Source organism: Choloepus didactylus, chromosome 6 (assembly GCF_015220235.1).
Source record: "Choloepus didactylus isolate mChoDid1 chromosome 6, mChoDid1.pri, whole genome shotgun sequence".
Taxonomy (NCBI): domain Eukaryota; kingdom Metazoa; phylum Chordata; class Mammalia; order Pilosa; family Megalonychidae; genus Choloepus; species Choloepus didactylus.
In genome coordinates, this window is record NC_051312.1 from 100,453,713 (window position 1) to 100,478,497 (window position 24,785).

The 24,785-nt window shown below is 38.6% G+C and overlaps 1 protein-coding gene and 1 pseudogene across 2 annotated transcripts in view; one reads left to right on the forward strand and one right to left on the reverse strand.

Annotated features, from left to right (window-relative positions):
• The window catches only part of DLG2 (discs large MAGUK scaffold protein 2), a 2,332,374-nt gene that overhangs the window by 1,889,870 nt on the left and 417,719 nt on the right, over positions 1 to 24,785 (reverse strand). The window lies entirely within an intron of this gene.
• Positions 20,691 to 21,254, forward strand: LOC119538148 (annotated as a pseudogene).

Consider the following 24,785-nt stretch of genomic DNA (forward strand, 5'->3'; position numbering starts at 1 on the left):
TTTTTCTGTAATTATCAAAGATTTTTAAAGCCTCACAGATGACTTTAAAGATCTTTTCTAAAAATAAATGTACTACAATGATGCTTATAGCAGCACTATTCATGATTACCAAGAGATAGAAACAGCCCAAATGTTCATCAATCGACGAGTGGATAAACTGTGGTATATACATACGATGGAATATTACACAGCTGTGAGATGCAATAAAGTCATGATGCATGCAAAAATGTGGATGAACCTTGAGGACATTATGTTGAGTGAAATTAGCCAGAAACAAAAGGACAAACAGAGTATGGTCTCTCTAATATGAACTAAATATAATGAGCAAACTCTGAGAATTCAAGTTAAGAACACAGGTTATCAGGAGGTAGAAAGAGGGTAGAGATTGGGCATTTGATGCTGAAGGAGTACATAATTTTCAACAGGATTGATTGTAAAGATCCAGAAATGGACAGCACAATACTTTCTGATGGTAGCACAATACTGTAAGTATAATGAACAAAGCTGAGTGTGAGTATGGCTGAAAGAGGAAGGCTAGGGGCATCTAGGATACCAGAAGGAAAGATAGAGGATAAAAACTAGGACTGTGTAACTTAGCAAAACCTAGAGTACACAATGATGGTGATTAAATATGGAAATAAAAGAAAGTTATTACATGAGGGAGAACAAGTGAATGTCAACATTGCAAGGTGTTGAAAAGGTGATGGTATATGGGGAAAAAACACAATCAATGCAAACTTTGATCTATAGTTAACAGTAACATTGTAATATTCTTCCATTAATCATAACAAAGGCAATATACCAAAGCTAAATGTCAATAGAGGGGGATATAAAGGAGGGGAATGGGTTTATTGCTGGTGTTGTTTCTTCTTTTTTATGTTTTTATTCTTAATTCTTTTATATTTTTCTTCTTCCTTCTTTGTGGAAGAAAAGGAAATGTTCTCATATAGATTGTGATAGTGAATGCATAACTGTGTGATTATACCAGCTTTTGATTGCTCATTTAGGATGGATTGTACGGTGTTTGAATAATACTGTTTAAAAAATAAACAGAAAGATACAAGTGCTGGAGAAGATATGGAGAGAGAGATATACCTTTTCCACGTTGGTATGGAAGTAGAACAGTACAGCCCTTCTGGAGGGCAGTGTGGTGGTTCCACAGTAGGCTAAGTATAGGATTGCCATATGATCCTGCAACCCCGTTATTTGGTACATACTTGGAAGAACTGAAAGTAGGGACATGAACAGGCATTTGCACACTAGGGTTTATGGCAGCAGTTTTCATGATTTGCAATGAATGGAGGTGGCCTATGGTACATGAACAGGTGAACGGAAGGGTGAACTGTGGTGTACACAAACAATGGAATATTGAGTGGCTGCAAGAAGGAATGAAGTTGTGAGGCATGGCAACTAGGTGAATGAAACTTGACAGTATTATGTTGAGTAAAATAAGCCAGAAATGAAAGGACAAATATTGCAAGCCCTCACTAATATAAACTAATTATAATGAGCAAATTCTGAGAACTGAATTCAAGAGTATAGGTTAAAAAAAAAGAGTATAAGTTATCAGGGGCTAGAACATGGGCAGAGATTGGGGAACTGATGATGCAGGAGTACAGAATGTTCAATAAGGTTTATTGTAAAGGTTCCTAGATTGTAAGCTCTTACAGCAGTCACATCTATTCCTGAGTTTTAACTGTTATTTAAGAGATGTTTATTTGGTACAAAATTTATATTCTCTATAGCATGCTATCTAATTTAACCCGTATAGTTAGTTTATTTAAACAACATAACTACATGTAACCTAGAATAGGGAGTGAGAGCTTGTTATTCTGTACAGGTTAATGTAAAACCCTGATACATCCCAGAGTATTCTGGGCAGAAAAAAAAAGTATTTGCAAAGTCCCCTTGAAGGACCAGGGGAAAATGTGTAACTATTAAACTGCCCCACCTGGGTAATTCCTGATATTTTCACAAGCATTAGGGACTCCCAATTTAATATGTCAAGTCTTCGATCTTGCAGGTTGCCCTTATGAAGCTTTTTCCTGCAGAGGAAAAGCTAAGCCTACTTATAATTATGCCAAAGAGTCACCCCCAGAGAACCTCTTTTGTTGCTCAGATGTGGCCTCTCTCTCTGTAAGCCAACTCTGCAGGTAAACTCACTGCCCTCCCCCTTACGTGGGATATGACTCTTGGGGGTATAAGACTCCCTGGCAACATGGGGCATGACTCCCAGGGATGAGCATGGTCCTGCTATCATGGGATTGGGAATGTCTTCTTGACCAAAAGGGGGAAAAGAAATGAAACAAAGTTTCATTGGCTGAGAGATTTCAAATAGACTTAAGAGATCATTCTGGAGGTTATGTTATGCATTATACAGATAATTCCTTTTTAGTTTTTAGTGTATTAGAATAGCTAGAAGGAAATACCTGAATCTGTTGAACTGTAATCCAGTAGCCTTGATTCTTGATGATGACTGTATAACGCTAAAGCTTTTATCATGTGACCAGGTAATTGTGCAACCCTTGTGACTGATACTCCCTTTATCCAGTTATGGGCAGATAAGTAATAAAATAAAGACAAGAACAAAGTGGGAGGACTTACACTTCCTGACTTTAAAGCCAACCATAAAGCCACAATGGTCAAAACAGCATAGTACTGGCACAAAGATAGACATATTGATCAATGGAATTGAATCAAGACTTTGGAAATAGACCCCCAGATTTATGGTCAACTGGGTTTTTATAACACCCCCAAATCCACTGCACTGGGACAGAACAGTCTCTTCAACAAATGGAGCTGGGAGAACTGGATACCCATATCTAAAATAATGAAAGAAGACCCCTACCTCACACCCTATACAAAAATTAACTCAAAGTGGATCAAAGACCTCAATATAAGAGACAGTGCCATAAAACTCTTAGAAGATAATGTAGGGAAATCTCTTGAAGACCTTGTATTAGGAGGTAGCTTCTTAGAACTTACGCCCAAAGCACAATCAACAGAAACAAAAATAGACAAATGGAACTCTTAAAAATCAAAAACTTCTGTATTGCAAAGGAATTTGTCAAAAAGATGAAGAGGCAGCCGACACAATGGGAGAAAATATTTAGAAACCATATATCTGACAAGAGACTGCTATCCTGAATATATTAAAAAAAATCCTACAACTCAATGACAATAGAACAAACAGCCCAATTATAAAATGGGCAAAAGATATGAAAAGACATTTTTCCAAAGATGAACTACAAATGGCTAAAAAACACATGAAAAAATGTTCATATTCACTGGCTATTAGGGAAATGCAAATCAAAACCACCATGCAATATCATTTCACACCAATAAGAATGGCTGCCAAGGAGAACCTAAGATGGCAGGTAGGAGAGACAGGGCAAAAAAACACCTCCATGAAAAATACTAGATAAAAGCCAGAAAGTGACCCAGAACACTAGTTACAGCGATGCACCAGCTGGACAAGGTCTGCTAAATCCACAGGGATCGTGCACTTGGTGAAACCGGGAGTATGCATTCTGAAATGAGTGAGTAAGCCTGCTGAATATCTGGCAGTCACACTGTGGTGTGGGGAAACCATGGGTTGGCATTTGGAGGCAGACTAGTTCTTTTTTAAAAAACCCAAAAGCGGCTGCAGATACGGCAGCAAGAACTGAACAGAGAAGTGTGGCAGGAACAGGCTGTGGGTACACCTCAATATCTGGTATGGAAGATAGCCTCTCATGCACCCACTGCTAATTGTCTCAGAGTGAGGAAGGCAGAGGTGAGCCAAAAGGGGAAAATAACCATGCCCCCTGCAGCCATCTTCCCAGCAGGCTAGGACCGCTCCTGCCCGGTGCTGGCACCACAGCCCAGAGCCTCACCAAAAAACCCAGTGTGACAGGAAGTGTTTCCAGCATCACGCAAACACACCACAATATCAGGCATGGACAGTAGTAGACTTTCGCGCACCCACAGCTAATTGTCCCGGAGCTGGGAAGAAACAGAGCTGTGTGTAAAGGGGGAGATTAACATGCCCCATACAGCCATCCTTACAGCCGGCTGGGAATGCACCTATACGGCCCAGTGGCCCAGAACTTCCCTTGGTGGACGGCGCGCACTTGTGACGTAGCACAACCTTCCCTCAGCAGAGGCCCTAGAAGGGCACGGCTTGGAAGAAGGACCCACTCAGAAATCCCAGGGGCCATATACCAATACCAAGGACTTGTGGGTCAGTGGCAGAGACAATCTGTGGTGAGACTGAAATGAAGGTTTAGATTCTTGCAATAGCCTTAAATCTCCAGGAACACCTAGGAGGTTTGATTATTAAAGCTGCCATCCCTCCCTAACTGCTCAGACACATGCCCCACAGTCACACCCAAACTTGGTGCACCAATTGGACCCCACAAGAATCAGACCCCCCACACCACAAAGACAAAGCTGGGGAGAACTGATTTGAGGAGAACAGGTGACTCGCGGATGCCATCTGCTGCTTAGTTTGAGAAAGTGTATGCCACCAAGCTGTAGATCTGACAAACTAGAGATTAGACTTTAAATAATCCTACATATCCTAAAAGAACACTATCAAGTAAAGTAAATGCCAAGAGGCCAAAAACAACAGAAAATTTTAAAGCATAAGATAAAACCAGATGATATGGAGAACCCAAACCCAAACACCCAAATCAAAAGATCAGAGGAGACACAGTACTTGGAGCAATTAATCAAAGAGCTAAAGACCAACAACAAGAGCATGGCACAGGATATAAAGGACATGAAGAAGAGCATGGTACAAGATATAAAGGACATCAAGAAGACCCTATAAGAGCACAAAGAAGAAATTGCAACAGTAAATAAAAAAATAAGATGATCTTATGGAAATTAAAGAAACTGTTGGCCAAATTAAAAAGATTCTGGATACTCATAGTACAAGACTAGAGGAAACTGAACAACAAATCAGTGACCTTGAGGGCCACAGAATGGAAAATGAAAGAATAAAAGAAAGAATGGGTAAAAAAATTGAAAAAATCGAAATGGATCTCAGGGAGATGACAGATAAAATAAAACATCCAAATATAAGACTCATTGGTGTCCCAGAAGGGGAAGAGAAGGGTAAAGGTCTAGAAAGAGTATTCAAAGAAATTGTTGGGGAAAACTTCCCAAACCTTCTACACAATATAAAAACACAAAGCATAAATACCCAGCGAACTCCAAATAGAATAAATCCATACAAACCCACTCCAAGACATATTCTGATCACACTGTCAAATACTAAAGAGAAGGAGCAAGTTCCGAAAGCAGCAAGAGAAAAGCAATTCACCACATACAAAGGAAACAACATAAGTCTAAGTAGTGACTACTCAGTGGCCACACTGGAGGCGAGAAGGCAGTGGCATGACATATTTAAAATTCTGAGAGAGAAAAATTTCCAACCAAGAATACTTTATCCAGCCAAGCTCTCCTTCAAATTTGAGGGAGAGCTTAAATTTTTCACAAACAAATGCTGAGAGGTTTTGCTAATAAAAGACCTGCCCTACTTCAGATACTAAAGAGAGCCCTACTGACAGAGAAACAAAAAAAGGAGAGAGACAGATAGAGAAAGGTTCAGTACCAAAAAGATTCAATATTTGTTCATTAAAGGACAATAAGAGAGACAGGGAAAAAGTGTATCTGACAAACATAACCAAAGGATAGGATGGCTGATTCAAGAAATGCCTTCACAGTAATAACATTGAATGTAAATGGATTAAACTCCCCAATTAAAAGATATAGATTGGCAGAATGGATAAAAAAATATGAATCATCAATTTGTTGCATGCAAGAGACTCATCTTAGACACAGGGACACAAAGAAATTGAAAGTGAAAGGATGGAAAAAATATTTCATGTAAGCTACAGCCAAAAGAAAGCAGGAGTAGCAATATTAATCTCAGATAAAACAGACTTTAAATGCAAGGATGTTATGAAAGACAAAGAAGGCCACTACATGATAATAAAAGGGGCAATTCAACAAGAAGACATAACAATCATAAATGTTTATGCACCCAATCATGGTGCCACAAAATACATGAGACAAACACTGGCAAAACTAAAGGAAGTAATGGATGTTTCCACAATAATTGTGGGAGACTTCAACACATCACTCTCTCCTATAGGTAGATCAACCAGACAGAAGACCAATAAGGAAAATGAAATCCTAAGCAATCGGATAAATGAATTTTATTTAACAGACATACATAGAACATTACATCCCAAATCACCAGGATACACATTCTTCTCTAGTGATCACGGAACTTTCTCCAGAATACACCATATGCTGGGACATAAAACAAGCCTCAATAAATTTAAGAAAATTGAAATTATTCAAAGCACATTCTCTGACCACAATGGAATACAATTAGAAGTCAATAACCATCAGAGACTTAGAAAATTCAGACACACCGGGAGGTTAAACAACACACTCCTAAAATAAATGGTTTATAATGTAGAAAATAGGGGAACTAGAAATAGAGAGTAATTAATGAAGGGGGAACAATAACCAATAAGAACAGATAAGCCATCGTGAGTAAATTTGGCATTCTGGGAATGCCTAGGAATGACTACGATTTGTTGATTTCTGATGGGTATGGTGGGAATAAGTTCACAGAAATGCTCCTGTATTGGGTTGTTTCCTTGGGGTAGAGAAGAACATGTTGGACTCCATTGTTATGGTTTGTTTGAAATGTTATTGTTGTTGTTGTTGTATGTTTTTTTCTAGTGTTTTGTTGTTTTTTTTTTTTTTTTTTGACATGGTTGATTTGAAAGAGAAGACTTAATTAGGGGAAAAAAAAGGGGCAATGAAGGAGGTGTGTGGAGCCCCCTTGAGGAGCTGTTGGAGAATGCAGGGGTTTGGGGCTCCCCCACCTCAATGGTTGTTGGTGTGCTCACAGACGTGCTGTACTGGTGGTTTGGTGGGCTGAGCCCTCTACCACAGGACTTGACCTTGGGAAGACTGTTGCTGCAAGGAGGCTAGGCCTCCCTATAATTGTGCCTAAGAGCCTCCCCCCAAGTGCCTCTTTGTTGCTCACATGTGGCCCTCTCTCTCTAGCTCGGCCGGCTTGGCAGGTGAGGTCACTGCCCTCCCCCCCTGCATGGGATCTGGCGCCCAGGGGAGTGAATCAGCTTGGTGGTGTGGAGTATGGCTCCTGGGGAGGAATCTAGACCTAGCATCATGAGATGGAGAACATCTTCTTGACCAAAAGGGGGATGTGAAAGCAAATGAAATAAACTTCAGTGGCAGAGAGATTCCAAAAGGAGCTGAGAGGGCACTCTAGTGGGCACTCTTAGGCACAATATCGACAACAATTTTTAGCTTCTAATGAATTGGAATGGCTAGCAGTAAATACCTGGGGCTGTCAAACTACAGCCCAGAACCCATGAATCTTGAAGACGATTGTTTAAAAATGTAGCTTATGAGGGGTGACAGTGTGACTGGGAAAGCCATATGGACCACACTCCCCTTTGTCTCGTTTGTGAATGGATGGGTAGAAAAATGGGGGAAGGAAAAAAAAAGGCACCCAGTGTTCTCTTTTGCTTTGATTGTTCTTTTTCACTTTAATTTTCCTTCTTGTTGTTTTTGTGTATGTGGTAATGAAAATGTCAAAAGTTGATTCTGGTGATGAATGCACAACTATGTGGTGGTACAGTAAACAGCTGAATGTATGCTTTGTTTTGTATGACTGCATTGTATGTAAAGCTATCTCAATAAATATGAATTAAAAAAAAAGAATGGCTGCCATTAAACAAACAGGAAATTACAAATGCTGGAGAGGATGTGGAGAAATTGGAACTTTTATTCATTGCTGGTGGGAATGTATAATGGTACAAGCACTATGGAAGACAGTTTGACAGTTCCTCAGAAAACTAGATATCGAGGTACCCTATAATCTGGCAATTTCACTTCTCAGTACATACCCAAGAAGATCTGAAAGCAGTGACACAAACAGACATCTGCACAATGATGTTCATAGCAGCACTGTTCAAATTTCCAAGAGGTAGAAACAACCCAAGTGACCTTCAACAGACGAGTGGATAAACAAAATGTGATATATACATATGATGGAATACTATGCAGCAGCAAGAAGGAATGAGGTCCTGAAACATATGACAACATGGATGAACCTTGAAGACACAATGCTGAGTGAAAAAGTCAGACACAAATGAAGAAATATTGTATGTTACCACTAATGTGAACTCCCTGAACAACGTAAAATCACTGTCTTATAATGAAGATTTTAGGAGACCTAGAGGTAGTCATAAACTAGTGAAGGGGGAATGTTAACCTAATATAAACAGACATGTTAATAAGAGTGAATGTAAAGGTATGGGAATGGACGGGGTGACGATTGTTCATTAATGGGATTATAAGTATTGGTACTGCACTGAAGGCAAACACAACTGAAAGGTTTCTTTAAAGGTATGTATCCCACAAGTGCTTCCATGATCTACTTCTAAGGTATGACACTGGAGGTAACAACAGAATGGTATATGGGAAAAACTACATATTTCATATTATAGATATATTTAATAGGAATACCTTACCAGTACCACACTAATACTAGGGATAAATAACTAGGGGCTGATAAGAGCTTTGGGGTGTATGGGGTTTTGATAATTATTTAAAATTTGAGAGTGATGATTGTACAACTAAGTGAAGATAATGCGAGACACGTTTATTGTGGACAGAATATATGTTATGGGAAATTAGGAGTCCCCTACTTAATAACTCAAGCCCTTGAACTTGAGGCTTGCTCTAGTGAAACTTATGGCCATAAAGGGGAACCTCTTTTGTTGCTAAGATGTGAACTTTATCTCTCCAAGCTCAACTCTGCAAATAAATTAATTACCCTTACCCCTATGTGGGACATGACTCCCAGGGGAGTGAACTTCCCTGATGAATTGGAACTTGACTCCCAGGAATGAGCCTGGCCCTGGCATTGAGGGATTGAGAATGCCTTTTCGACCAAAAGGGGGAAAGGAAGGAAACAAAATGAGGTTTCAGTGGTTAAGAGATTTCAAATAGAGTTCAGAGGCTATCCTGGAGGTTACTCTTATGCAAGCTCCAGTTAGATATTCCAGATGGCCACAGTATGCCAAGCCCTAAGCAACAGTAGTCCCCAAAATACTAAAGAAAACCTAGGTCCCTATCTGAGACTCTATAAAACTTTCACTTACTAAGTTTACTTTTCAGAAACTTAAATTCCCCAGAGTGCTCCTATGCCAGATAAGTCCCAAAACCCAGGCAACAGACTCTCTGAGAACATCAATCAGATGTATCCCCCCTTCCCATAATGTTGACACTCCTTTTCAATGTGAACAAGTTTGACTGGTCACTGCCCAGATATCCTTAAAGATTGAGACAGTGATCAAACAAGAGAGTGGTACAACTGACAAGACAGGATTTAACAAAGGATTATGAATACTGAATCTTTATATAAGTACTTTTTTAAGTTTCTAGGGTACTAGAATAGCTAGAAGGAAATAAATGACATGGTGGAACTGTGACATATAACATGCTTTGAAATTTGCTCTATAGTTATTTGTTAAATTATACTTTGAAAGTTATCACATTTCTGTATAAAAATTATATTTCACAATAAGGAAATAACTGAAATTGTGGAACAGAAGCCCATAATATTCTGTGAAATTTGCTCTATAACTACTTGTTAAATCATACTTTGAAAGTTATCATATTTCTGTATATGTGCTATTTCACAATAAGGAAATAACTGAAATGGTGGAACTGTAACCCATAACATTCTTTGAAACTTGCTCTGTAATTACTTATTAAATTGTATGTCAAAAGTTATCACTTTTCTGCATATATGCTATATTTCATAATTAAAAATGTAAAAAAAGACTAAAATATTTTGATTTAAAAATACAATTAAAAATAAAATAAAGGATAATTGGGGGAGAGGCGGGGCAAGATGGCAGACTGGTGAGCTGTATGTTTTAGTTACTCCTCCAGGAAAGTAGGTAGAAAGCCAGGAACTGCGTGGACTGGACACCACAGAGCAATCTGACTTTGGGCATACTTCATACAACACTCATGAAAACGTGGAACTGCTGAGATCAGCGAAATCTGTAAGTTTTTGCAGCCAGGGGACCCGCGCCACTCCCTGCCAGGCTCAGTCCCGGGGGAGGAGGGGCTGTCAGATCCGGGAAGGAGAAGGGAGAACTGCAGTGGCTGCCCTTATCGGAAACTCATTCTACTGATTCAAACTCCAACCATAGATAGACTGAGACCAGACACCAGAGAATCTGAGAGCAGCCAGCCCAGCAGAGAGGAGACAGACATAGAAAAAAAACAACACGAAAAACTCCAAAATAAAAGCGGAGGATTTTTGGAGTTCTGGTGAACATAGAAAGGGGAAGGGCCCTGAGGCGCATATGCAAATCCCGAAGAAAAGCTGATCTCTCTGCCCTGTGGACCTTTCCTTAATGGCCCTGGTTGCTTTGTCTCTTAGCATTTCAATAACCCATTAGATCTCTGAGGAGGGCCCGTTTTTTTTTGTTGTTGTTGTTTTTTTTAATCCTTTTTTCTTTTTCTAAAACAATTACTCTAAGAAGCCCAATACAGAAAGCTTCAAAGACTTGCTATTTGGGCAGGTCAAGTCAAGAGCAGAACTAGGAGAGCTCTGAGACAAAATGCAATAATCCAGTGGCTGAGAAAATTCACTAAACACCACAACTTCCCAAGAAAAGGGGGGTGTCCACTCACAGCCATCATCCTGGTGGACAGGAAACACTCCTGCCCATCGCCAGCCCCATAGCCCAGAACTGCCCCAGACAACCCAGTGTGACGGAAGTGCTTCAAATAACAGACACACACCACAAAACTGGGCGTGGACATTAGCCTTCCCTGCAACCTCAGCTGATTGTCCCAGAGTTGGGAAGGTAGAGCAGTGTGAATTAACAAAGCCCCATTCAGCCATCATTTCAGCAGACTGGGAGCCTCCCTACACAGCCCAGCAGCCCAGAACTGCCCTGGGGGGATGGCATTCACCTGTGACATAGCACAGCCATCCCTCAACAGAGGACCCGGGGTGCACAGCCTGGAAGAGGGGCCCACTAGCAAGTCTCAGGAGCCATACGCCAATACCAAGGACTTGTGGGTCAGTGGCAGAGACAAACTGTGGCAGGACTGAACTGAAGGATTAGACTATTGCAGCAGCTTTAAAACTCTAGGATCACCAGGGAGATTTGATTGTTAGAGGCACCCCCCCCCGACTGCCCAGAAACACGCCCCATACACAGGGCAGGCAACACCAACTACACACGCAAGCTTGGTACACCAATTGGACCCCACAAGACTCACTCCCCCTCTCACCAAAAAGGCTAAGCAGGGGAGAACTGGCTTGTGGAGAACAGGTGGTTCGTGGACGCCACCTGCTGGTTAGTTAGAGAAAGTGTACTCCACGAAGCTGTAGATCTGACAAATTAGAGATAAGGACTTCAATTGGTCTACAAATCATAAAAGAACCCTATCAAGTTCAGCAAATGCCACGAGGCCAAAAACAACAGAAAATTATAAAGCATATGAAAAAACCAGACGATATGGACAACCCAAGCCCAAGCACCCAAATCAAAAGACCAGAAGAGACACAGCACCTAGAGCAGCTACTCAAAGAACTAAAGATGAACAATGAGACCATAGTACGGGAGATAAAGGAAATCAAGAAGACCCTAGAAGAGCATAAAGAAGACATTGCAAGACTAAATAAAAAAATGGATGATCTTATGGAAATTAAAGAAACTGCTGACCAAATTAAAAAGATTCTGGACACTCATAGTACAAGACTAGAGGAAGTTGAACAACGAATCAGTGACCTGGAAGATGACAGAATGGAAAATGAAAGCATAAAAGAAAGAATGGGGAAAAAAATTGAAAAAATCGAAATGGACCTCAGGGATATGATAGATAATATGAAACGTCCAAATATAAGACTCATTGGTGTCCCAGAAGGGGAAGAAAAGGGTAAAGGTCTAGGAAGAGTATTCAAAGAAATTGTTGGGGAAAACTTCCCAAATCTTCTAAACAACATAAATACACAAATCATAAATGCTCAGCGAACTCCAAATAGAATAAATCTAAATAAACCCACTCCAAGACATATACTGATCACACTATCAAACACAGAAGAGAAGGAGCAAGTTCTGAAAGCAGCAAGAGAAAAGCAATTCACCACATACAAAGCAAACAGCATAAGACTAAGTAGTGACTACTCAGCAGCCACCATGGAGGCAAGAAGGCAGTGGCACGATATATTTAAAATTCTGAGTGAGAAAAATTTCCAGCCAAGAATACTTTATCCAGCAAAGCTCTCCTTCAAATTCGAGGGAGAGCTTAAATTTTTCACAGACAAACAAATGCTGAGAGAATTTGCTAACAAGAGACCTGCCCTATTGGAGATACTCAAGGGAGCCCTACAGACAGAGAAACAAAGAAAGGACAGAGAGACTTGGAGAAAGGTTCAGTACTAAAGAGATTCGGTATGGGTACAATAAAGGATATTAATAGACAGAGGGGAAAAATATGACAAACATAAACCAAAGGATAAGATGGCTGATTCAAGAAATGCCTTCACGGTTATAACGTTGAATGTAAATGGATTAAACTCCCCAATTAAAAGATATAGATTCGCAGAATGGATCAAAAAAAATGAACCGTCAATATGTTGCATACAAGAGACTCATCTTAGACATAGGGACACAAAGAAACTGAAAGTGAAAGGATGGAAAAAAATATTTCATGCAAGCTACAGCCAAAATAAAGCAGGTGTAGCAATATTAATCTCAGATAAAATAGACTTCAAATGCAGGGATGTTTTGAGAGACAAAGAAGGCCACTACGTACTAATAAAAGGGGCAATTCAGCAAGAAGAAATAACAATCGTAAATGTCTATGCACCCAAACAACGTGCCACAAAATACATGAGAGAAACACTGGCAAAACTAAAGGAAGCAATTGATGTTTCCACAATAATTGTGGGAGACTTCAACACATCACTCTCTCCTATAGATAGATCAACCAGACAGAAGACCAATAAGGAAACTGAAAACCTAAACAATCTGATAAATGAATTAGATTTAACAGACATCTACAGGACATTACATCCCAAATCACCAGGATACACATACTTTTCTAGTGCTCATGGAACTTTCTCCAGAATAGATCATATGCTGGGACATAAAACAAGCCTCAATAAATTTAAAAAGATTGAAATTATTCAAAGCACATTCTCTGACCACAATGGAATACAATTAGAACTCAATAACCATCAGAGACTTAGAAAATTCACAAATACCTGGAGGTTAAACAACACACTCCTAAACAATCAATGGGTTAAAGAAGAAATAGCAAGAGAAATTGCTAAATATATAGAGATGAATGAAAATGAGAACACAACATACCAAAACCTATGGGATGCAGCAAAAGCAGTGCTAAGGGGGAAATTTATAGCACTAAACGCATATATTAAAAAGGAAGAAAGAGCCAAAATCAAAGAACTAATGGATCAACTGAAGAAGCTAGAAAATGAACAGCAAACCAATCCTAAACCAAATACAAGAAAAGAGATAACAAGGATTAAAGCAGAAATAAATGACATAGAGAACAAAAAAACAATAGAGAGGATAAATATCACCAAAAGTTGGTTCTTTGAGAAGATCAACAAGATTGACAAGCCCCTAGCTAGACTGACAAAATCAAAAAGAGAGAAGACCCATATAAAAAAAATAATGAATGAAAAAGGGGACATAACTGCAGATCCTGAAGAAATTAAAAAAATTATAAGAGGATACTATGAACAAGTGTATGGCAACAAACTGGAGAATGTAGAGGAAATGGACAATTTCCTGGAAACATATGAACAACCTAGACTGACCAGAGAAGAAATAGAAGACCTCAACCAACCCATCACAAGCAAAGAGATCCAATCAGTCATCAAAAATCTTCCCACAAATAAATGCCCAGGGCCAGATGGCTTCACAGGGGAATTCTACCAAACTTTCCAGAAAGAACTGACACCAATCTTACTCAAACTCTTTCAAAACATTGAAGAAAATGGAACACTACCTAACTCATTTTATGAAGCTAACATCAATCTAATACCAAAACCAGGCAAAGATGTTACAAAAAAGGAAAACTACCGGCCAATCTCCCTAATGAATATAGATGCAAAAATCCTCAACAAAATACTTGCAAATCGAATCCAAAGACACATTAAAAAAATCATACATCATGACCAAGTGGGGTTTATTCCAGGCATGCAAGGATGGTTCAACATAAGAAAAACAATCAATGTATTACAACACATTAACAAGTCAAAAGGGAAAAATCAATTGATCATCTCAATAGATGCTGAAAAAGCATTTGACAAAATCCAACATCCCTTTTTGATAAAAACACTTCAAAAGGTAGGAATTGAAGGAAACTTCCTCAACATGATAAAGAGCATATATGAAAAACCCACAGCCAGCATAGTACTCAATGGAGAGAGACTGAAAGCCTTCCCTCTAAGATCAGGAACAAGACAAGGATGCCCGCTATCACCACTGTTATTCAACATTGTGCTGGAAGTGCTAGCCAGGGCAATCCGGCAAGACAAAGAAATAAAAGGCATCCAAATTGGAAAAGAAGAAGTAAAACTGTCATTGTTTGCAGATGATATGATCTTATATCTAGAAAACCCTGAGAAATCGATGATACAGCTACTAGAGCTAATAAACAAATTTAGCAAAGTAGTGGGATACAAGGTTAATGCACATAAGTCAGTAATGTTTCTATATGCTAGAAATGAACAAACTGAAGAGACACTCAAGAAAAAGATACCATTTTCAATAGCAACTAAAAAAATCAAGTACCTAGGAATAAACTTAACCAAAGATGTAAAAGACCTATACCATTTTCAATAGCAACTAAAAAAATCAAGTACCTAGGAATAAACTTAACCAAAGATGTAAAAGACCTATACAAAGAAAACTACATAACTCTACTAAAAGAAATAGAAGGGGACCTTAAAAGATGGAAAAATATTCCATGTTCATGGATAGGAAGACTAAATGTCATTAAGATGTCAATTCTACCCAAACTCATCTACAGATTCAATGCAATCCCAATCAAAATTCCAACAACCTACTTTGCAGACTTGGAAAAGCTAGTTATCAAATTTATTTGGAAAGGGAAGATGCCTCGAATTGCTAAAGACACTCTAAAAAAGAAAAACGAAGTGGGAGGACTTACACTCCCTGACTTTGAAGCTTATTATAAAGCCACAGTTGCCAAAACAGCATGGTACTGGCACAAAGATAGACATATAGATCAATGGAATCGAATTGAGAATTCAGAGATAGACCCTCAGATCTATGGCCGACTGATCTTTGATAAGGCCCCCAAAGTCACCGAACTGAGTCATAATGGTCTTTTCAACAAATGGGGCTGGGAGAGTTGGATATCCATATCCAAAAGAATGAAAGAGGACCCCTACCTCACCCCCTACACAAAAATTAACTCAAAATGGACCAAAGATCTCAATATAAAAGAAAGTACCATAAAACTCCTAGAAGATAATGTAGGAAAACATCTTCAAGACCTTGTATTAGGCGGCCACTTCCTAGACTTTACACCCAAAGCACAAGCAACAAAAGAGAAAATAGATAAATGGGAACTCCTCAAGCTTAGAAGTTTCTGCACCTCAAAGGAATTTCTCAAAAAGGTAAAGAGGCAGCCAACTCAATGGGAAAAAATTTTTGGAAACCATGTATCTGACAAAAGACTGATATCTTGCATATATAAAGAAATCCTACAACTCAATGACAATAGTACAGTCGGCCCAATTATAAAATGGGCCAAAGATATGAAAAGACAGTTCTCTGAAGAGGAAATACAAATGGCCAAGAAACACATGAAAAAATGCTCAGCTTCACTAGCTATTAGAGAGATGCAAATTAAGACCACAATGAGATACCATCTAACACCGGTTAGAATGGCTGCCATTAAACAAACAGGAAACTACAAATGCTGGAGGGGATGTGGAGAAATTGGAACTCTTATTCACTGTTGGTGGGACTGTATAATGGTTCAGCCACTCTGGAAGTCAGTCTGGCAGTTCCTTAGAAAACCAGATATAGAGTTACCATTCGATCCAGCGACTGCACTTCTCGGTATATACCCGGAAGATCGGAAAGCAGTGACACGAACAGATATCTGCACGCCAATGTTCATAGCAGCATTATTCACAATTGCCAAGAGATGGAAACAACCCAAATGTCCTTCAACAGATGAGTAGATAAATAAAATGTGGTATATACACACGATGGAATACTACGCGGCAGTAAGAAGGAACGATCTCGTGAAACATATGACAACATGGATGAACCTTGAAGACATAATGCTGAGCGAAATAAGCCAGGCACAAAAAGAGAAATATTATATGCTACCACTAATGTGAACTTTGAAAAATATAAAACAAATGGCTTATAATGTAGAATGTAGGGGAACTAGCAATAGAGAGCAATTAAGGAAGGGGGAACAATAATCCAAGAAGAGCGGATGGGCTGTTTGGCGTTCTGGGGATGCCCGGGAATGACTGTGGTCTGTTGGTTTCTGATGGATATGGTAGGAGCAAGTTCACAGAAATGTTGCTATATTAGGTAACTTTCTTGGGGTAAAGTAGGGACATGTTGGAAGTTAAGCAGTTATCTTAGGTTAGTTGTCTTTTTCTTACTCCCTTGTTATGGTCTCTTTAAAATGTTCTTTTATTGTATGTTTGTTTTCTTTTTAACTTTTTTTTCATACAGTTGATTCAAAAAAGAAGGGAAAGTTAAAAAAAAAAAAAACAAGGAAAAAAAAAAGATGCAGTGCCCCCTTGAGGAGCCTGTGGAGAATGCAGGGGTATTGGCCTACCCCACCTCCATGGTTGCTAACATGACCACAGACATAGGGGATTGGTGGTTTGATGGGTTGAGCCCTCTACCACAGGTTTTACCCTTGGGAAGACGGTTGCTGCAAAGGAGAGGCTAGGCCTCCCTATGGTTGTGCCTAAGAGCCTCCTCCCGAATGCCTCTTTGTTGCTCAGATGTGGCCCTGTCTCTTTAGCTAAGCCAACTTGAAAGGTGAAATCACTGCCCTCCCCACTACGTGGGATCAGACACCCAGGGGAGTGAATCTCCCTGGCAACGTGGAATATGACTCCCGGGGAGGAATGTAGACCTGGCATCGTGGGACGGAGAACATCTTCTTGACCAAAAGGGGGATGTGAAAGGAAATGAAATAAGCTTCAGTGGCAGAGAGAATCCAAAAGGAGCCAAGAGGTCACTCTGGTGGGCACTCTTACACACACTTTAGACAACCCTTTTTAGGTTCTAAAGAATTGGGGTAGCTGGTGGTGGATACCCGAAACTATCAAACTACAACCCAGAACCCATGAATCTCGAAGACAGTTGTATAAAAATGTAGCTTATGAGGGGTGACAAGGGGATTGGGAAAGCCATAAGGACCACACTCCACTTTGTCTAGTTTATGGATGGATGAGTAGAAAAATAGGGGAAGGAAACAAACAGACAAAGGTACCCAGTGTTCTTTTTTACTTCAATTGCTCTTTTTCACTCTAATTATTATTCTTGTTATTCTTGTGTGTGTGCTAATGAAGGTGTCAGGGATTGATTTGGGTGATGAATGTACAACTATGTAATGGTACTGTGAACAATCGAAAGTACGATTTGTTTTGTATGACTGTGTGGTATATGAATATATCTCAATAAAATGAAGATTAAAAAAAAAAAAAAAAAAAAGACATAATGCTGAGCAAAATAAGCCAGGCACAAAAAGAGACATATTGTATGTTACCACTAATGTGAATTCTGTGAAAAATGTACAATGTTTTATAGTGTAGAATGTAGGGGACCTAGAGATACCAATTAGTGGAGGGGGAATGATAATCTAATAAGAACAGATAAACTATGGAGGGTAATCTCAATGTTATGGGAATGCTCAGGAATGATTATGGTTTGTAAACTTTCTTGGATATAGTAAGATCATGTGGGAAGCAATAGAGTTATTTTAGGTTTTTTTTTCTCTTATTCCTTTGTTTTCTTAGGGGTTGTTAATTTTCTTGGGGTATGGTAGGAACATGTTGGAAGCAATGTAGTTATTTTAGATTATTTGTTTTTCTTACTCCTCTGTTTGGACATGGTTTATTAATTTTCTTGGGGTGTGGTAGGAACATATTGGAAGCAAAGTAATTATTTTAGGTTATTTGTTTTCCTTAATCCATTGCTTTGTTTGAAATGTTGTGGGGTTTTTTTGGTTGTTGTTTGCCTGTTTGTTTTTAATTTTTTGATAAACAAAGTTAAAAAATTGAAAAAAAATCAGTAGAAAAATGGGAGTAAAAACTAAATGACAAATAGGGTGGGATGGGGGGATGGTTTGGGTATTCTCTTTTCACTTTTATTTTTTATTCTTATTCTGATTCTTTCTGATGTAAGGAAAATGTTCAGAAATAGATTGTGGTGATGAACGCATAACTATATGATCATACTGTGAACAGTTCATTGTATACCATGGATGACTGTATGGTTTGTGAATATATTTCAATAAAACTGAATTAAAAAAAATAAATAAATAAAATAAAGACAAAATATATAAATAATAGGGGGGATAAGGGGCATGGAATGTTTTGGGTGTTCTTTTTTTTTTTTTTTTTTTTCTTATTTTGGAGTAATAAAATGTTCTAAAATTGATTGTGGTGATGAATGCACAACTATATGATGATAATGTGAGCTACTGATCAAATACTTTAGATGGATTATATGGTGTACGAATATATCTCCATAAAATTGCATTTCAAATTTTTTAAAAATAAACACATTAGCACTTAAATAACCCCCTGGAAAGTAATATCCCAATGGTGCGTCCATTTCCTTAAATTTTTTGTAACTTCTGCATCCAGAGCTAATATATCAGTCACAGAAGAATATCATTATTACTTTATAGAATATCATCCATAGCTTCCTCTGTCAGCTTTGATCAAGTCAGCCACATCAGCTTCTTTCCCACTCATTCCTTTAACCTGGGGAGGCCCAGCTAAGAGCATAATTGAGTGGCAAAAAGGGATAGGTGAAAAGCCCTATGGCCAGACTAAAATGAAGAAAAAAATGATGCTTAGAAGATCTTCTTTCTAGTTTCTCATTTTTCTTGAGCCTACTATGTGCCAAACACTCTTGTGGATGCTGAGGAATCAGAAATAGGGAAGATTCATGATTGAAGCCTTCTAAGGACATATAGAGCTAACATATCCTTCATCAGATGTTTTAAATAAACTCAGCTTTCCAAGGGAAAGCACACAAGATGAGAGTTTGAAAGTAGCATAAGCATTTACACACTATATTCTCATTTTCTAGTTACGAATTCATTTAGGCTCCATATCTAATTCCTGTTCTCCTTTTAGACCATTTTAGCAACAACTTAATTTACACTCACTTTCCAAACTCTGACAGTGAAAAGTCTACTTCCACTGGACAGGATACCCCAGTGGACACAGAGAAAGTGTATCCACCTCCATCTTCAGTGAGATACACCAGCCAGATTTTTCCCTTTTCTCACATTGCCCATCATCAGATTTAGAGCAATCAGACTCAGGAAGAAGACTGTGGAGTTAGCGTGTATTCATGTTCCTATGTTTTGGATATAAATGGCAAATTTTCAAATCACCATAGTTTGAGGACTTCCTAAACAAGAGATTTTAGTATGCATAGAGTGGAGCAAAACAAAACCCTTAAATTGGCTTGTACCATGGATTTAAACCAGGAAAACCCATAATATATTAACTCTGTTTTTTCATGCTGATTTTAACACTGAAAAATAAGTGAGTCTAATATTCATGTGGATTTTTTCTCATAATTCATCCTTATATTAATGGCATACATCCATAAGCAGACTAAAAGCCCCAATTCGTTTGGATTCAATCAAATAATCTTTGAGGTAACCACTGAGTAAACAGCCTACAGTTTGTTTTGTTTTGTTAAATAAGTGGCCTAGCTGATATAACTAAAGAAAAGTTATTATTCATAAACCAAAGGCATTCCATGTGTATATCAAGTCATGCAAAATCTCCTCTGTAAGAAAATTTATATATAACAAGATTGCATAAATTGATCCACTGAAATATACAAAAAAGCCCTAAAAACTGAATAGAGGCCCACTCCTCAATGGAACCCACCACGCGCAGCGGTAACTGAGGCGGGAAAGAGGACGCTGGGGGCGCTGCGGTGTCAGGGTCCGCCTTCCTGACTGCACCAGTAGGAGAGGAGGTGGATTTCAGGATTCCCGTAGACTGGAAAAATCTGCTCAAAACCGCTTGGCTTGCAGGGGCTGGGCCGGCAGCACCGGCGCCGCCAGACGCAGGCTTCCGGCGCTTCATCTCAGGCCGGGAACTGTACCCCGAAGGCAAGGCCCACGCGGGAGCGCGAACCCACGGCAACAGTTCCCCGGAGTCCACGGGCGCGAGCACGTCGCGACCCTGCCGTGCGTTGGGGCGGAGGGTGGGGCCTTCTTTGCACCAATGGGACCGAGGGGGAGGGGTGGCCACGATTTTCGCGCCTAGCTTCGGGGGAGTTCTGGTGAGGAGAGCGTGCTCGGAGTTACTTACTGCTGCTTTTGTCATGGTTCGTCCGCTAAACTGCATCGTTGCTGTGTCCCAGAACATGGGCATCGGCAAGAACGGAGATCTGCTGTAGCCCCTGCTCAGGAATGAATTTAAGTATTTCCAAAGAATGACCACAACTTCTTCAGTAGAAGGTAAACAGAATCTGGTGATTATGGGTAGAAAGACCTGGTTCTCCATCCCTGAGAAGAATCTGCCTTTAAAAGACAGAATTAATTTAGTTCTCAGTCGAGAACTCAAGGAACCCCCACAAGGAGCACATTTTCTTGCCAAAAGTCTGGATGATGCCTTAAAACTTATTGAGCAACCAGAATTAGCAAATAAAGTAGACATGGTTTGGATTGTGGGAGGCAGTTCTGTTTATAAGGAAGCCATGAATCGGCCAGTCCATCTTAGACTGTTCGTGACAAGGATCATGCAGGAATTTGAAAGTGACACATTTTTTCCAGAAATTGATACAGAGAAATATAAACTTCTCCCAGAATACCCAGGTGTTCTTTCTGATGTCCAGGAACAGAAAGGCATTAAGTACAAATTTGAAGTGTATGAAAAGAACGATTAATATGAAGATGTTTTCTGACTTAATTCGTTTCCCTTCCCCTCCAAAAATTAAGTATTTTTGCATTAGAAAAAAAGACTTTTGTTAACTTTAAATCTATGGATAAGCATTGTGGTTTTACTCTCCATTAATCTTAACTAAACTGTATCAGATACCATTTGTGAACTATTTCCTGTTATAACTGCTTTAATGCCTATCCCTCAAGGGTCAGGATTCAGTTCCCAATACCTGCCTAGGGTAGCGTATTTGTCAAGATAGCCCACAGTCGGAGAGTTCCTGATATGAGTTGAAACCAGGACCCATAGAGATAGGAGCTAGACAGATTAGTCCAAAGAGCAGGAAGGGATTACAAACAAAAGAATTACAACTCGTATTTTAAAAGAAAATTGGATCAGAGTAGGGACTGTAAATTATTCTGGGACTGTAAAATATTCATCCTTCTGAAAAAAATTCTGTTCACTCAAATAGGAAATCAGTGAATTGAGAGATCCACTATATTCAGTAGCCAAGATAGAAGTAGGTAGGAGACTAACTTTGAGGGTTAAAAGAGGAGAAAAGGTCTGAGACCTTTAAAAATTCTGTTTCTCATCAACAGTGAGATTCAAAGAATTGTTACATAATAGAAAAGAATAGGCTGCTCTTTACAGAAAGAGGTCAATCTAATAACAAGCATAGTGGTTAAAATTAAACTCAAAGAGCTAATGAATTAAGAATGGATATTGCTAGAAACCAAAGTTAGTTTGTTAGAAAATAAGTTTCACAACTTTAAAAAATGAAACTTACAGTATGTTTTTATCCATCTTGTTAGTAAAGATTTAGATTATGATATCCAAGAAAATAACATTTTCAGCATTTTCTGCATTATAAATTGGCACAGCCATTTCAAGAGTGTAAATTAGCAATATCAATTAATTAAAATTCAAAATTTTCATATCCTTGGAACCAAGAGTTTGCATTTCCAGAAATTAATCCTGAACTAAAGAAAGAACCAAAAGTATTTTTTGAAAACTTTTTTTTTAAACAACAATTTGGAAACAGCCAAATGTTGATAAACAAATATCTAACCAATATATCTATAAAGTGTAATATACTAGAGTACTTAAAATGATTGAGGTACTGACCAAAAAAATGTCAAAGATTGCTAAGTGAAAGAAGCAAATTTTATATATTAGCCAAAATTTTTAATAAATATTAATATGTGTGCAGGTTTGAATCTATTATGTCCCCCTCAAAGGTCATGTTCTTTAATGAAATCTTGTGAGGACAGACTTAATTAGTCTTTTGATTAGGGTGGAATATTTGATTAGGTTATTTCTATGGAGGTGTGACCCACCGAACTCTGAGAACTTTTGATTAGATCATTTCCGTGGTGGTGTGACCCCACCCATTGTGGGTGGATCTTGATTAAGTCACTGGAGTCCTTTAAGAGTTCATGGAGAAAAGGAGCTCAGAGAAGCTGAGACAGACATTTTGTAGAGAAGCTAACAGATGTAATGCAGAGTTTGCCCCCAGGAGAAGCTAGGAACTGACACAGACCAAGACGCTTGGAGACACTTGCAAAAGCAGACAGAAAGATGTTTGGAGGTTTAAGCTAAGAGATGAAGTCGGAGTTTGCCTTAGAGAAGCTGAGAGAGGACCTTCAGATGCTTAGATGCACTGTAGCTGAGAGAGATGTTAAAAGAGACAGAAGCCAGAGGCATTTTGGAGAAAGCCGTTTTGAAACCACAACCCAGGAGCAAAGGACCAGCAGATGTCAGCACAACCCAGGAGCAAAGGACCAGCAGATGCTCTCCCAGCTAACAAGTGTTTGGGACGCCATCAGCCTTTCTTCAGTGAAGGTATCTCTTGTTGATGCCTTAGTTTGGACACTTGTATGGCCTTAGAACTCTAAATTTGTGACCTAATTTATAAAAGCCTATCCATTTCTGGTATTTTGCATAACAGCAGCATTAGCAAACCAGAACAATTTTATCTGAAAAAAGTGTTGCAGACTGTTGACAGTATGAGGAGTAGGGAAATATTTTTCTCATTTGGGTATTACTATCATGATTAGATTTTGTGTAACTGGTGTTTATTTTCATGAAAAAACTATTGAAGATAAGAAATTGAGCCCCTCATGTTCTGCAGTAAAATTAGTATACATCACAGAATAAAAGAATTTCCTTAAGTCTTCCATAGAGGGTAAAAAAAAAAAAAATAGGTCAAAGGAATCAATCTCATATATTATTTATAAAAACATGACTGTAGTAAAATGTATAAAGTCACACATAGTTTGAAATATTTTATTTAAAAAAAAAAAAAGCAGAAAGACCAATTAGAATTTCAGGTAAAGGATAATGGTAACTTGGACCAAAGGGAGGGATTGGGCATGGTGAGGAATTGTATAAGTCAGGATAAATTTAAAGTAGGGGGTAGCAGGATTTTCTGGTGGGGTTTGATTTTGGTTTTGACCCACTGAATTTGAGATGCCCTTAAGACAAGAGAGAAGAAATAAAATAAAAAGAAGCTGAAAACAGTAGTGCCATGCCTTCAAAACTATGAGAAGAAAATTTTTTCAACTGAGAAATCTATATAATCACCCAGAATATGATCAATCAAGGGCAAGGGTAAAATAAAGATATTTTTAACCAAGCAAAGACTAATAGATGTTTCCTCCATGCTCGTGACATGGGATCCGGGAAATGGGAGGGAACAACAGAGAATATTCCAGCTATGTAGCTGGCTTAGAAACCAAAATGTAAAAATGAAACAATGGATTACTTGCTTTTTACAAAATATTAATAGGTTTTGACAGATCTGGAGCAGTTGGAAAGAGGTAAATTCATTGGAGATAAAGCAAATGAGGAGAAAAAAAAAAAAGGAGAGAGGCAGTCATTAATTCCAGGAAAGAGAAAGGTACAGAAAAAAGAAAGTAAAGTATAATATGCTATTTTTTTCCAACAGTAAGTAATATGTACGTAGTCATAAAGATGTGATGACTGGTTAACCCCAGAATCTGGCAACTGTTTGGAGGCAATATGGGGAAGAAAAGTGGACAGTGGTGGTGTATGAACTAAATCCTCGTCTATCATATCAGGGAATCACTAGATAATGTATAAAATTATGAATCAAGAAATAATGTAAGTAATTGTTTTGAGAAAAAACAGCAGAGAAACTGCTGAAAGAATTAAAAGTCACTCTTTAGAGAGTTGGGAGGGATGGGGCAGGGGTCTTATGGGTTTTTTAATAAACTTAAGAGATTCTTAAAATACATGTATTAATCTGTGTATTCACCTGAAAAGCTAAAAAATTAATCTTGGGGGAAAAACCATGAAGGTAACTGCCAGAAGGAAAAGCTAAGAGGATGAAAAGGACAATTAAGGTGACAGAGACATAGAACAGAGGATTGTTTTCATTGTAAACCTTTTGGAACCATTTGATTTCATTTAACCATCTTCATGTATTTCTTTAATAACAACTATCTTAATAAGTTGAATTAGTTCAGAAAAAAAAACTGAATAGAAAAATGGGCAAAAAATATCAATAAATTCACAA